The 12,791-nt window shown below is 38.4% G+C and overlaps 1 protein-coding gene across 1 annotated transcript in view; it reads left to right on the top strand.

The window, feature by feature from the left end:
- The window catches only part of KLB (klotho beta), a 33,022-nt gene that overhangs the window by 6,763 nt on the left and 13,468 nt on the right, over positions 1-12,791 (top strand). The window lies entirely within an intron of this gene.

Raw genomic sequence — 12,791 nt, 5'->3', positions numbered from 1 at the left:
GCATACACACACAACAATACGGATTCTGGCATAAATACATAGTCTTTTCAGAATATGCAAATCAATTATCTATGCTTGTTTCTATTAAAAATTTTACATCATGGGAGCCTGGGTGGCTCAGTTGGTTAAGTCTCTGACTCTTGGTTTGGGCTCAGGTCATGATCTCACAACTCGTGAGTTCGAGCCCCACATCAGGCTCTGTGCTGACAGTGTGGATACTACTTGGGATTCTCTGTCTCCATCTCTCTCCGCCCCTGCCCTGCTCTCTCTGTATCTCTCAAAAATAAATAAATGAACATCAAAAAAATTTTACATTAAAAGCCCACCTTGAAACAAGCTGCAGAATATTGATGACACTTAAAGCTGAGTGATGTGCTCATGAGGGTTCACTATATTCTTCTATTTTTATATGTTATGAAATTTCCACTATTAGTAAAGAGATTATTTTATATTTTAAAAGACAACAATTATCTTTATATAATACACTTCTTAACCAAAATTTAGTGTTAAAACTCAAAAAACAGCTATGAAAGGCCACCATTCACACGATTAATAACTAAGCCTTCTTTCCAACAGAACATGGCAACTACTTTCTTGAACAAGAAAGCTGCAGTGTTTCACAGGCACATTTAAACAGATAAAAATGTCACTTTTAAGCCTCTTCTGCCCAAACCCCCACCAATATCTTGAAGGCTAAGTGTGATATTTTGAAATGGAAATACTAGCAGGAGCCTTCTTTAGCTTATGTTGGTCAGATAGAAACAAAATCTCTAATGATCATCTGAAATGATTTATTTCCATGAGAAAAATAAAGGAATGTTTAAAAACTCCCTTGTTAAAGTTGGGTTACAAGACAACAAAATACCAAAAGTAATTTTGGGGGCGCCTGGGTGGCTCAGTCCATTAAGCATCCAACTTCAGCTCAGGTCATGATCTCATAGCTCATGAGTTCGAGCCCCAACTTGGGCTCTGTGCTGACAGCTCGGAACCTGGAGCCTGCTTCAGATTCTGTGTCTCCCTCTCTCTCTCTGCCCCTCCCCCACTCGCCCTCTATCTCTCTCTCAAAAGTAAATAAACATTAAAAAAAAATTTTTAATTAATTTTTGCTAAATCTATGGTTAAAAAACCAGCCCAAAGTTTTCTGTCAATGAAGGACAGAAAAAAAGGTTAAAAAGAAAAAAGCCTTTTTACTTGCTACCTTCCACCACTTTCCTGTCCCACACAAAATGAACAAAGAAAGGACACAGGAATGGGGGAAGAGGTTGGTCTTAATTCTTACAGTAAAGTGGAGAATTAAGACAATTATTGCAGATAAGTTTTTGACATTCTATCTTACTATTTTTTTTAAGTTTATTTATTTATTTTGAGAGACAGGGAGAGAGAGAATCCCAAGCAAGCTTCTCACTGTCAGCGCAGAGCCCAACGTGGGGCTCAAAATCACGAACCATGAGATCATGACCTGAGCTGAATTTGGATGTTTGACTGACTGAACCACCCAGGTGCCCCTCTATCATACTATTCTTTTTTTTTTTAAGTTTGTTAATTTATTTTGAGAGAGAGTGGGTGAGGAGCAGAGAGACGGGGGCGGGGGGGAGAGAGGGAGAGAGAAAGAGAGGGGGGAGAGAGAGAGAGAGAGAGAGAGAGAGAGAGAGAGAATCCCAAGCAGGCTCCATACTGTCAGCACAGAGTCCCATGTAGGGCTCAAACCCATGAACCGTGAGATCACGACCTGAGCCAAAACCAAGAGTCAGGTATTTAACTGACTGAGCCACCCAGGCACTGCTCTATCATACTATTCTTAATCATTATTATAAGAAGAATACCGCATACCTACCGTAGTGTCTGAAACTATACTAGGTACTTTTCATACATTGTCTCATTTGATTTGTACGTCAACTCTGCCAGGTAGGTACTCTTATAGTCATTTTACAGTTGATGACGCGGAAGCCCAGACAAGTTTCTCTGAGGTTGTATGTGATTTTTACTCCGTAATAATTGACAGAGCCAAAATTCAAATCTTATCCATCTGAATCCAAGCTAACAAGGTTTGATGACATGAATCAGCTACCTGGCTTCAATGGAAAAGAACAATTTATAGTCTTAAAACCCATGGCAGTCACTTGCGTTGATGCTGACTCACAGATATTTAACTTCACTTTGCCTTTTTAAAGACCAGAACCATCCATCCACATATTTTATTTGTCCACAAAATCTATGAACAATTTATCCCTGATTCATACATTAACCATAAGGTTTTCCATGTGTTTCCATGATTTTAATGTTTTATTTGCTCAAAACTTTAGTGTCCCATTGAAGTAATGTTAAATCACATGTGTGTGCCCTTGGCAAAACCATTTGAAGTTTAATAAAAAATTTTTTTAATGTTTATTCATTTTTGAGAGAGACAGAGAGACAGAGTACGAGCAGGGGAGGGGCAGAGAGGCAGACATACACAGAATCCCAAGCAGGCTCCAGGCTCTGAGCTGTCAGCACAGTCACGGGGCTCGAACTCATGAGCTGTGAGATCATGACCTGGGCCAAAGTTGGACACTTAACCGTCTGAGCCTCCCAGGTACCTCGTACAGTTTAATACATTTTAACACAATTATTCATTTAATTAGCTAATGCATAGTACCTATACGATAATCCCAATTCATCTCCATTAGCGTCTAAGACACTTCTAACAAAATACAGGAAATAATGATCAAACAAGTTAAGACTGGCATTCTTACAGGCATTTCTAATCAAATTTGAATACAAAGATGAAAACTGCTTGTACATAAGAATTGCCAAAGACAGCTTCTATACTCAAAATACCATTGTCAGATAGGAGTCATGTAAAAAAACCTATTTGTAGAAGACAATTGGTATTCTAAAATCTTCAAGAGAGCAATATTTACTTTTTCTTTTAAATGTTTATTTTTATTTTTGAAAGAAAAAGAGAGAGACAGAGTGTGAGCAGAGGAGGGGCACAGAGAGAGGGAGACACAGAATCTGAAGCAGGCTCCAGGCTGTCAACACAGAACCTGACGCGGGGCTCGAACTCACAGACCACAAGATCATGACCTGAGCCGAAGTCGGTCGCTTAACTGACTGAGCCACCCAGGCGCCCCAATATTTACTTTCTCTAATCGTTCAGTAGAAAAAGTTATAGTTCAGTGAATGATTAACAAGAGTTTAAGTAAATGTAATTATAAATGTTCAGAGAATAACATTGTGATCATATTTAAACAGCTTGGTTTGATGTGAACACTCTCATACATGGAAAAGGAAGCCAGAGATCAGAAAATACTGTAAGCGATTGAAACAGTGCTGGATATGATGGAAAAAATGAACCGAGGAAAGCTTTGCATTAGTGTAAAAAATCTTACTGAGAAAACTGACAAGTCATTTAGTCTATGTTAAAAAAAAAGAGGGTCATTAAACAGACATTAGCGATTCCGTCGCTGAAAAGCAGTAGGAATGCTAAGAATAGATCAGAACTCCCAAACTTACTAACCAGTCAAGAGTGAATCACAGAAGTAATTAAAGTGGTTTCTGGGTGATCTGCCTGAAAATGTTTGGGGGAAGTCTTGAGGCTGGGGAAAACCAAATCTTTTAGTATTTTGGAGAATATATTGATGGGTTCTTCATAGTGTCATATCTTGATTATGTGACTGAGTCTTAAAAAAAGGGGGGCTGAGGTTTACTGCTCTCAGTTCTTCTTTCATGTTAGTCACGTATATATTGTATGTCTTCTGCTCTTACCTTTGAATATCAACATTTATTATTATGGAGTAAAAAGGCATTATTTAATAGATAATAAAATCCAGAATAACTGAACTTTTTATAAGTTTCGGTTTTTCCCATGAGAGTTTTGGAACTTTGGAGAAACTAGAGTAATAGTTTAGAGCAATTAAATACACTGACAGAAACCATTTGTTTCAACCAATTCTCTTGACTTTTTAAATGACTTTTAAAGTCTCTTGACTTTAGAAATATAATGCATTTTTACTGCAAAACATTCAAACAATACAGAAAGACAGAAGTCAAAGTCAAAAATGGAAAGTCTCCTCTTATACCCTAAACCCCCACCCCCCAGAAGTAACAACTGCTAGCAGCTTGCTCATTATCCACATACTTTTCTAGGTGTATATAAACACATATGTAAAGTCACATTTTTTTCACAAAATTGGAATCATATTATTATACTAAGTTTCAGTTATCATTTCTGATTAATTGAAATGCAAAAGTATGCTGCTTTTTTTTTAATGTTTATTTACTTTTGAGAGAGAGAGAGAGAGAGAGAGAGCAGCAGAGCACGAGTAGGGGAGGGATAGTGAGAGAGGGAGACACAGAACCTGAAGCAGGCTCTAGGCTCTGAGTCGTCAGCACAGAGCCGGATTCAGGGCTCAAACCCACTAACCGTGAGATCATGACCTGAGCCTAAGTTGGATGCCCAACCAACTATGCCACCCAGGCACCCCAAAAGTATACTGCTTTTATCTACTTATTTCAGTACTTCTCTTTCCTATTAGAAGTTATACTTCAGGGCACCTGGGTGGCTCATTCCGTTGAGCGTCTGACTTCTGCTCAGGTCATGATCTCATGGTTAGTGAGTTCAAGCCCCACATCAGGCTCACTGCTGTCAGCACAGAGCCCGCTTCTGATCCTCTGTCTTTCTCTCTCTGCCCCTCCCCTGCTTGCACTCTCTCAAAAATAAATAAAACATAAAAAAAAAAAAAGAAGTTATACTTCATCTGAAGGCAGGAGTTATCTTGTTAATGTTTTTTCTAAATGCCCACCAAGGTGCCTTGTATTTGTTAAATAAGTATTTGTAGACTTGAATTTAAGCAATGAATCAATGTGAATGAATGGAGAGTGAAGAAAAAGATAAAATAGCCATAGGTTAAAGGAAAAAGATAAAATGATTTATTGAAATTTGCTTTTGCTAACGTGTATGATTTCTCTAAGGGAAAAAAAATAAATAAACAGAAGGTAATGCTAATGAATTCACGTTTGATTAGGTACTGATATGGTGCCCCGGCTGGTGAGGCTGGATGAAGGTATAATCAAAACCACGACTCCCAGTTTGCCTCTTTCCTTACAGTGTTACTGGCACCCAAAAACTGTCCCATGGGTTTCACAGTGTACTGGTCCTTGTTTTTGTGCCTTGTCTGTTACATACCCCTAGCATTGTCTCAGCCTGTTCAATCACCTTTGGGTCTAAGGCATAAAAGTATGCTTCAAAGGCATATAATTTAATGCGTGTAATGTCCTGGAAATGACAGTGATGGAGAAAGCTGAAAGACTCAGTTCCAATCCTAGCTTTGCCACTGAGACATTGGGCAAGTCACTTACATCTTGGGCTTCAGCATCTCATCTATATAGAAGATATTTGCAGATTGGATCAAGTGACCTGTAAGGTCCATCCCCTACCTCTAGTTAGCAGGCAAGAGCCCAGAACTTGGAGAAACACAGTGTGGGCTTGACTTGGTTTCTGAAACTAGACAAGTCATTTAACCTCCCCCCATTGGTCTCCTCGCCTCTAAAGTGGGAATGCTAATTGTACCTACCTTAATTCTCCTAAATAAAGATTAAATGAGATAGTACATGGGAAGCACTTAGAACAGTGCTCAGCATATCTGGCCCTGGATACATGTTGGTTCTTATTACTATTTACACTATTAATTTTCTATGGTTCTGTAATTTAATCACTGTTTATTTGATCATGAAAACCACTAATCTTTAATGACCATTTAATTATGATTTGTTTGAAAATGGTGCTGCGCTGAATGCTATACAACCACAGCATCCCTGCCCTCTTGGTCTAACATTCACAATGGTGTAAAGATCTCAATCCTCAATCAAGACGGTCAAGTGTAGAAGTGGTCCCTCAGGATTCATTTAGCTTCTGACACCAATGAGGACAATATCTAATGCCAACTTTGCTGGTTCTAGGAAAGGAGCCCAGGGAATTATACAGACGTGTTCCATGCTGGGCCAGGCACTTGGACAGCTACATGGTTTTCTGAAAACTCCAAATTTTTTCCATGACCTTTCTAGGTGATACTGAATTTCACATACATAGATATTTTCCTCTCAGCATGGAAGAGTGGGATACAATACCTTCATTCTATGACCGTTCAGTTCTTTTAATCAATTATAATCAAGTACAGCAGGAAGAAAATATAATTTTAAAACAGTATGTTGTGGTTCATGTCAGATGGTCCCCAAGTGCTTCAAAATTTAGAACTAGTCAGACATATAGAAAGTCAGACATATAGAAACCATATAGGATGGTTTAGTAAAGTGACCAGAAAGGCCTGGGTTCAAATCCTAGCTTCACCAATGTCCAGCCTCTGTGAACCTCAGTTTCTTCTCTAAAATGGTAAAAATTAAATCTGCCTTGTAGGGGCTGTACTATCGACAATGTGTGTCAGGTGACCAGCTGACTAGCTGACCCATACTGGGCACTCATTCAGCAAGTATTCTGTGTCAGGCTTTTCTCTGGGCATCTATAGGTACCACTGGAAACAAAATAGGTACAGGCTCTGCATTCAAGATGCTTGGAGGCCAGGCATGGTTCTATACTATATGGGCCTGAAATGTACAATCTGGGGGACCCTCTGTAAGAAAAAAAATTATGGACATGAAAGTTGGTACAAGAGTGAACATTTATTTGGAATGAGAAAAATATTACAACAGGTTACTGTGGGCTTGATTCAGATTCCTTTTTTTCCAAGGTCTCTTCAGGGAATTCATAAGGAATACTTACCTAGAAATGCTTCTAAATACAACCTGGCTTCCAACCCACCTAGCACATTCTATAGGGAGGGACCCATATAAGTGAGTGGCCCTAAAACTTCAGCTTCCTTTAGTTCATGGGAAATCTGCCTTTGTTGCAGGGCCCAAAAGGTCTTGTCTTATTTTTGTTATTGTAATAATTGTATTATTTGTAATTTCCAGAGTGTTTTCTATGTTGACTGTCTTTAAGTCTTCATTCCTAAATCCTGAGGAAAGGCCTCAGGTCATCCACTCAGACCATTTTAGCTTCAATTATACTCTGAGATATGGTCCTTTTGCATGAAAAAATTACTAACAAGATCACTATTGTTAATGTAATAATAACAGGAAGCTTAAAATATCATTCCAACCTCTGCAGACTTGGCATGCAAATGTTCTCCTTGGGCAAGGAAATTGAACTTCAGTTAAGCATCAATTTACTAATATTGATTTCTTCTAAGGCCCCTTCTAATATCTGGGGAAACCCACAGATGCTTCGCTTAATTAATTATAAGGTTTATTCTAGACCTTTTTCCTTTTATGTTGCCAGGTTTAGATCCTGACTCAAACATTAGTTGAATTTAGTAATATTATCATTGAAATTAGAATTCTATAACAATATTAAAACCATTTTTTTGAAGGAACAAATATAGTAGAGTTTAGCTTTTACATGATTTCTACAGGGAAATCCTGAAACTATACAAACTGATAACGAACAAAGATTTGTCAGAATCATTTGAAAACATAACAATTGGAAAGAAAATAGGAAAATTCATTAAAACAAATTTTAATATTATCATTACTGAGCTATTCCAACTATAGAAAACATGAATTTGAACCATTAAAAATAGGATAGGTAAAAATTTTCTTTATGAAAGGTGGGAACTTTTGTTAATATTGAAATTCTCACCTAAGATTAATGAGGGATATCATTTCCCAGAGTTTCAAGATTCAAAAAAAAATTAAAGAAGTAGCAGTCACATAATAAACTTTAATGAAATAATAGTTACATATTTTTTTAGCAATGAACAGTAAAGTTTGCATATCTTAAACACCCAATAAATATTCGTGGAAAATGAATGAATGTTAAATAAGCTGGAAGGACAGTAATTATAATTAGCAGAAAACCGGATGCTAACATAAAGAAGTGTTGAGTAGATGAAACAAATGAATCAATGAATCAAACCGAAATTATTATCATCATTATTATCATTATTATTATTATTATTATTATTATTATTATTTTGGTTTCAGGAATAGAATTTAGTGATTCATCACTTAACATACAACACCCAGTGCTCATCCCAACAAGTGCCCTCCTTAGTGCCCATCACCCATTTAGCCCAATCCCCCCTCCCCTCCAGCAACCCTCAGTTTGTTCTCTACAGTTGAGAGTCTCTTCCGGTTTGCCTCCCCCTCTCTTTTTTTTTCTCCTTCCCCTATGTTCATCTGTTTTGTTTCTTAAATTCCACATATGAGTGAAATTGTATGGTATTTGTTATTTCTCTGACTGACTTATTTTGCTGAGCATAATACCCTCTAGCTCCATCCAATCAAGCTGAAATTAATCCCAATCCAAATGGACAATGACTAAAACTCAATCAGCTGCAAAAAAATAAATGAGAACACACATGTCTAGCCATGAAACTCGAGAGGTAAGGGAGAGCTGGCTGCAGAACACTCTTCCTGCCCACGTAGACTTCCTACCATTGTTTTCCACAGAAAGTTAAAGTTATCTTCAGCTTCCTTTTTTAAAGTACAGTACTTCAAATTTACATTTGTGTAGTCTTCACAGTCTTCACATGTTTTACCTCATTCGATCTTCACTACAATTGTCTAGCGTGTTTCTTTTTAGCTTAGGATAACAGAGGGAGAGGGAAAACTGAGGCTATCGGAGGGAATGATTTACCCAAGACAAAAAAGCCAATTAGCAGTAGGGCCAGTACTAGAGCCTAGGTCTCTTGCTTTCGGGACCTGGGTCCTTTCCCCTATGATACCATGTAGGTAAGTAGCAGTTTCCTGTCGCTCTTGATAACCATGTATCCCCAAATACAGCAATGTTTTGAAGGACATGGTCAAAGAATACTCACACCAATGGACAAAATGTGTGAAGAGTAATTTGGAAATATGTAAAACAATTTTAAAAATAGGTAGCCCATTTGTGGGATTAATAGAAGGAAATAAATCAAGCACATTAAAAGCTATATGCCCAAAGTTAGTTATTGCAACGTTATTTATGACAGGAAAAAAAAATGAGAGGAAGGAAGGAAGGAAGGAAGGAAGGGAAGAAGAAAGGAAGGGGGGGACCAAGCTAATTCCTATCAAAAGAGAGAGATGACTAAGTAAGCCATATTTCATCAAATTGGTGAATGGTTACGAAGATTAAAAAGATGGAAACTGTTTAAAGGGATATTAGCTGGGAAATATATTTGGGAAAGCTGGATGGGATCACAGAAATATGAAAACAGTTTGCTATGATTGTAGGGTTTTAAATAAATTTTCTTTAACAGTGTTTACTTAATACTTTATGAAATAGCTTTAACAATAAACAAGTTTATAGTTCACATGAAGATATTTCAACCAAAGTGTGACTAAAATCATGCACATATTTGGAAATTTAGCTTTTGACAAATGATTGCGGGTTCCTGAAATACAGACACGGGTGATATGCTACGTTTGCTCATCTGTCTTCAGCCCGTACCCTCCACAGCCTTCCCTTCCACCAGCGTCCCACCATGTCTTCCTGATCTCTGACCCCATCTTCATCTTGTTTCTGAAATTGTGCCGGTATCTTACTTGCTTCCTATCGTTCATAGAACTTATCTGAATCTGCTCTTCTAGGGGCATCAAAGAAAGCTGCTATGTTAGACTAGAGGAGGGAACAGAAGAAGATATTTGGCCCCTGGCTGTCTCTCAGTGACATCAGGCTCTGATAGCTGGCTCAAAAGGAAAAAGCTGCTGACTTCCCCTTTAAGCCACTGAATCTGAAGAACAAAGGTTGAAGCTCCCTTAAATCAATCATTCCAAAGGTAGACGGCCTTGTACAAGATAGAGGGTAACCTTGGAAAATCGCACAAGGAGTGTTGTGCAAGGCTGCAGGGCCAGGCCACACTCCTAAACCCCATTTCGGTTTTCCCAACAGACCTCCTTTATGAGTGCCAGACCAAAGGACATGCATGGATATCCCCATTTCATTAAGATTTATGTCAAACTCACTATGTTGGAGCAATACTTTTTACCTTGTTACTTGCCAAACAGGATCAAGTTATAACCATAAGTACCACACAAAGAACCTCCCCCACAGTCTCCACATGAGAATGGAGAGGCTGTCTTCAGTCCTGAGCAAAGATAACCCTGGATACCTTGATAGCCTATGCAAATAGCAGCAAAGGTGAAAGAGACACTGGGGAATACGAAGGTCACCTTGGGGCATGACAACACGTGTGTGTGTGTGTGTGTGTGTGTGTGTGTGTGTGTGTGTATCTCCAGAAAACTTGCTTGGAAGGGAGTTGCCAATGTACGTGTCTGTTGTCTTCTAAGCTGTTCTATTTCTCATTAAAATGCTGATACAACCAAGATTTTATCACAGCTTAGGTCATCTTTCATATAATCACTGAAATCTGCAATAGAACATCTCTATCTTAAAGAAATTCCCCTCTCCTTTTTTTGCTCCCATTAGGACTGTTTTAATGAATGTATACTGATTCCATCTCACTCTTCCTCTAGTCTGATAACATCATATTTGCAAGGCAGTTAGTTTATGACTTGGAATCTTACATGTTCAGGGCTTTACACATCACAGGTGCACAACAGCCCTGAAGAGATGTACTGATGATCACTGCGGCTTTTGTGAATGAAACTACTGAGGATACCGAGGGATTAAGTGACAGATCAGAATAAAGCAAAGAATGCTTCCTTTCCACTCATGCATGATTGCTTTCGTATCGAATCAGAAAAAAACAAAAAACAGTTTTCAAGTCTTTCTGTTGTGATTCCAGCCCCAGAAAATCCCAGAAAGAGTGAATAAGACCACTTCAGGTGAAGTCTGTCCCAGGCTCTCCTGTGATTCCTTCCAGGAACCTTCCAGGTTCCAGGTAGGGGAGAAGGCCACAGCCTGAATATTTCTTTAGGAGGAGAGCATTCTTAAGTATCCTTGGGAATGTCTGGGTGCTAAATGATTCCAGGATCTTCCAGTGAAAACTGATCAAGGACAGGTAGAATGGAGGTAATACTTCGAGGCAAATACTCCTTCAGAAAGTCTTTCAAGGAATTATTTAAATTAGCTATTATTGCATAAAGCAAGGAGGCATCAGTTCTAGAATCCTTACCTCTTAGGGTAACACCTATCTTTCCTCATCTTAACACGATTTATGGACCATTTTCAGTGTCCACAGGATCTATTAAGTTCAAACCATTGCTCATATTTGATTGTTTTTGGCTTCTAAAAGGGCATTTCACATAATTCAACCCAATATAAAATACCTCTAATGAGTGAAAGAGAAGCTAAGGAATAAAATGGAAAGCAGATATTGTGGGTTAAAAATAGTAAGGTTTTGTGCACTTGTTTTAGAAACACCCAAACAGAGGAGAAATTGAGACATCTGGGAAGAGACATCAGAAAGCAAGCAAATCAATTGCCCCGGGAAGAGGTGGCTGTCACACAGATAACAGACAATTCTAAGTCTAGCCAGGACACGAAGTGGCCTTGAGCATTAACTGGCCCAGAGTCCTTAACTGTAGTCCTTGACATTTGCTCCTGCTGATATAGCTCATGACTCTTTACCAAGCTTCTAATTACTTTTCCACTTAATGACCTATTTTATGCCATTTTACATGTTTTCTTTCATAAATTCAGTATTTTTAAAAATTTTATTTATTTATTTATTTTATTTTTTAAATTTACATCCAAGTTAGCATATAGTACAACAATGATTTCAGGGATAGATTCCTTAATGCCCTTTACCCATTTAGCCCATCCCCCCTCCCACTACCCCCCCCCCCCAGTAATCCTCTGTCTGTTCTCCATATTTAAGAGTCTCTTATGTTTTGTCCCCCTCCCTGTCTTTATATTATTTTTGCTTCCCTTCCCTTATATTCATCTGTTCTGTGTCTTAAAGACCTCATATGAATGAAGTCATATATTTGTCTTTCTCTGACTAATTTCGCTTAGCATAACACACTCTAGTTCCATCCACTTTGTTGCAAATGGCAAGATTTCATTCTTTTTGATTGCCGAATAATAATCCATTGTATATATACCACATCTTCCTTATCCATTCATCCATCGATGGACATTTGGGCTCTTTCCATACTTTGGCTATTGTTGATAGTGCTGCTATAAACATGGGGTGTATGTGTCCCTTTGAAACAGCACACCTGTATCCCTTGGATAAATACCTAGTAGTGCAATTGCTGGGTCGTAGGGTAGTTCTATTTTTAATTTTCATAAATTCAATCTTATTTTCCTAATAATATTATTGGCTCCTGAGGGCACACTCCTGTGCCATACATTTCAGCCTCTCCGGGGGGGGACAATCCAGGCATTAAGTAATTGCTAAGTAAGTACCTATTAAACAAGTGGAGGAGCACCTGGGTGGCTCAGTCAGTTGAGCATCTGACTCTTAATTTCTGATCAGGTCATGATCTCACAGTTTGTGAGTTCGAGCCCTGCATTGGGCTCTTGGCTGACTGCGTGGAGCCTGCTTGGGATTCTCTCCCTCTCTCTCTCTCTGCCCCTCCACCACCCCCCGACTCTCAAAAGGAATAAATAAACTTAAAAACAAAACAAAACAAAACAAAACCCAGCCTGGAAACCTATCATGAGGCTCTGTTATAAGAAAGCTCAACTGGAAATGTAAACTGTGGGAGAAACAATAGTAACAACATGCATCTCTGGGCTGTACCTCCCAGATGCTCTATTCAATGCTACATATTTAATATATACATCAGCACAACATCTAACAGCTTTACAAAGGGTATTATTAGTATTAGTATTGTTATTAACTTCATTTTACAGGTGAGGATAC

The sequence above is a fragment of the Panthera leo genome, chromosome B1, assembly GCF_018350215.1.
Source record: "Panthera leo isolate Ple1 chromosome B1, P.leo_Ple1_pat1.1, whole genome shotgun sequence".
Classification (NCBI taxonomy): domain Eukaryota; kingdom Metazoa; phylum Chordata; class Mammalia; order Carnivora; family Felidae; genus Panthera; species Panthera leo.
This window is presented reverse-complemented; position numbering and strand designations above follow the sequence as displayed.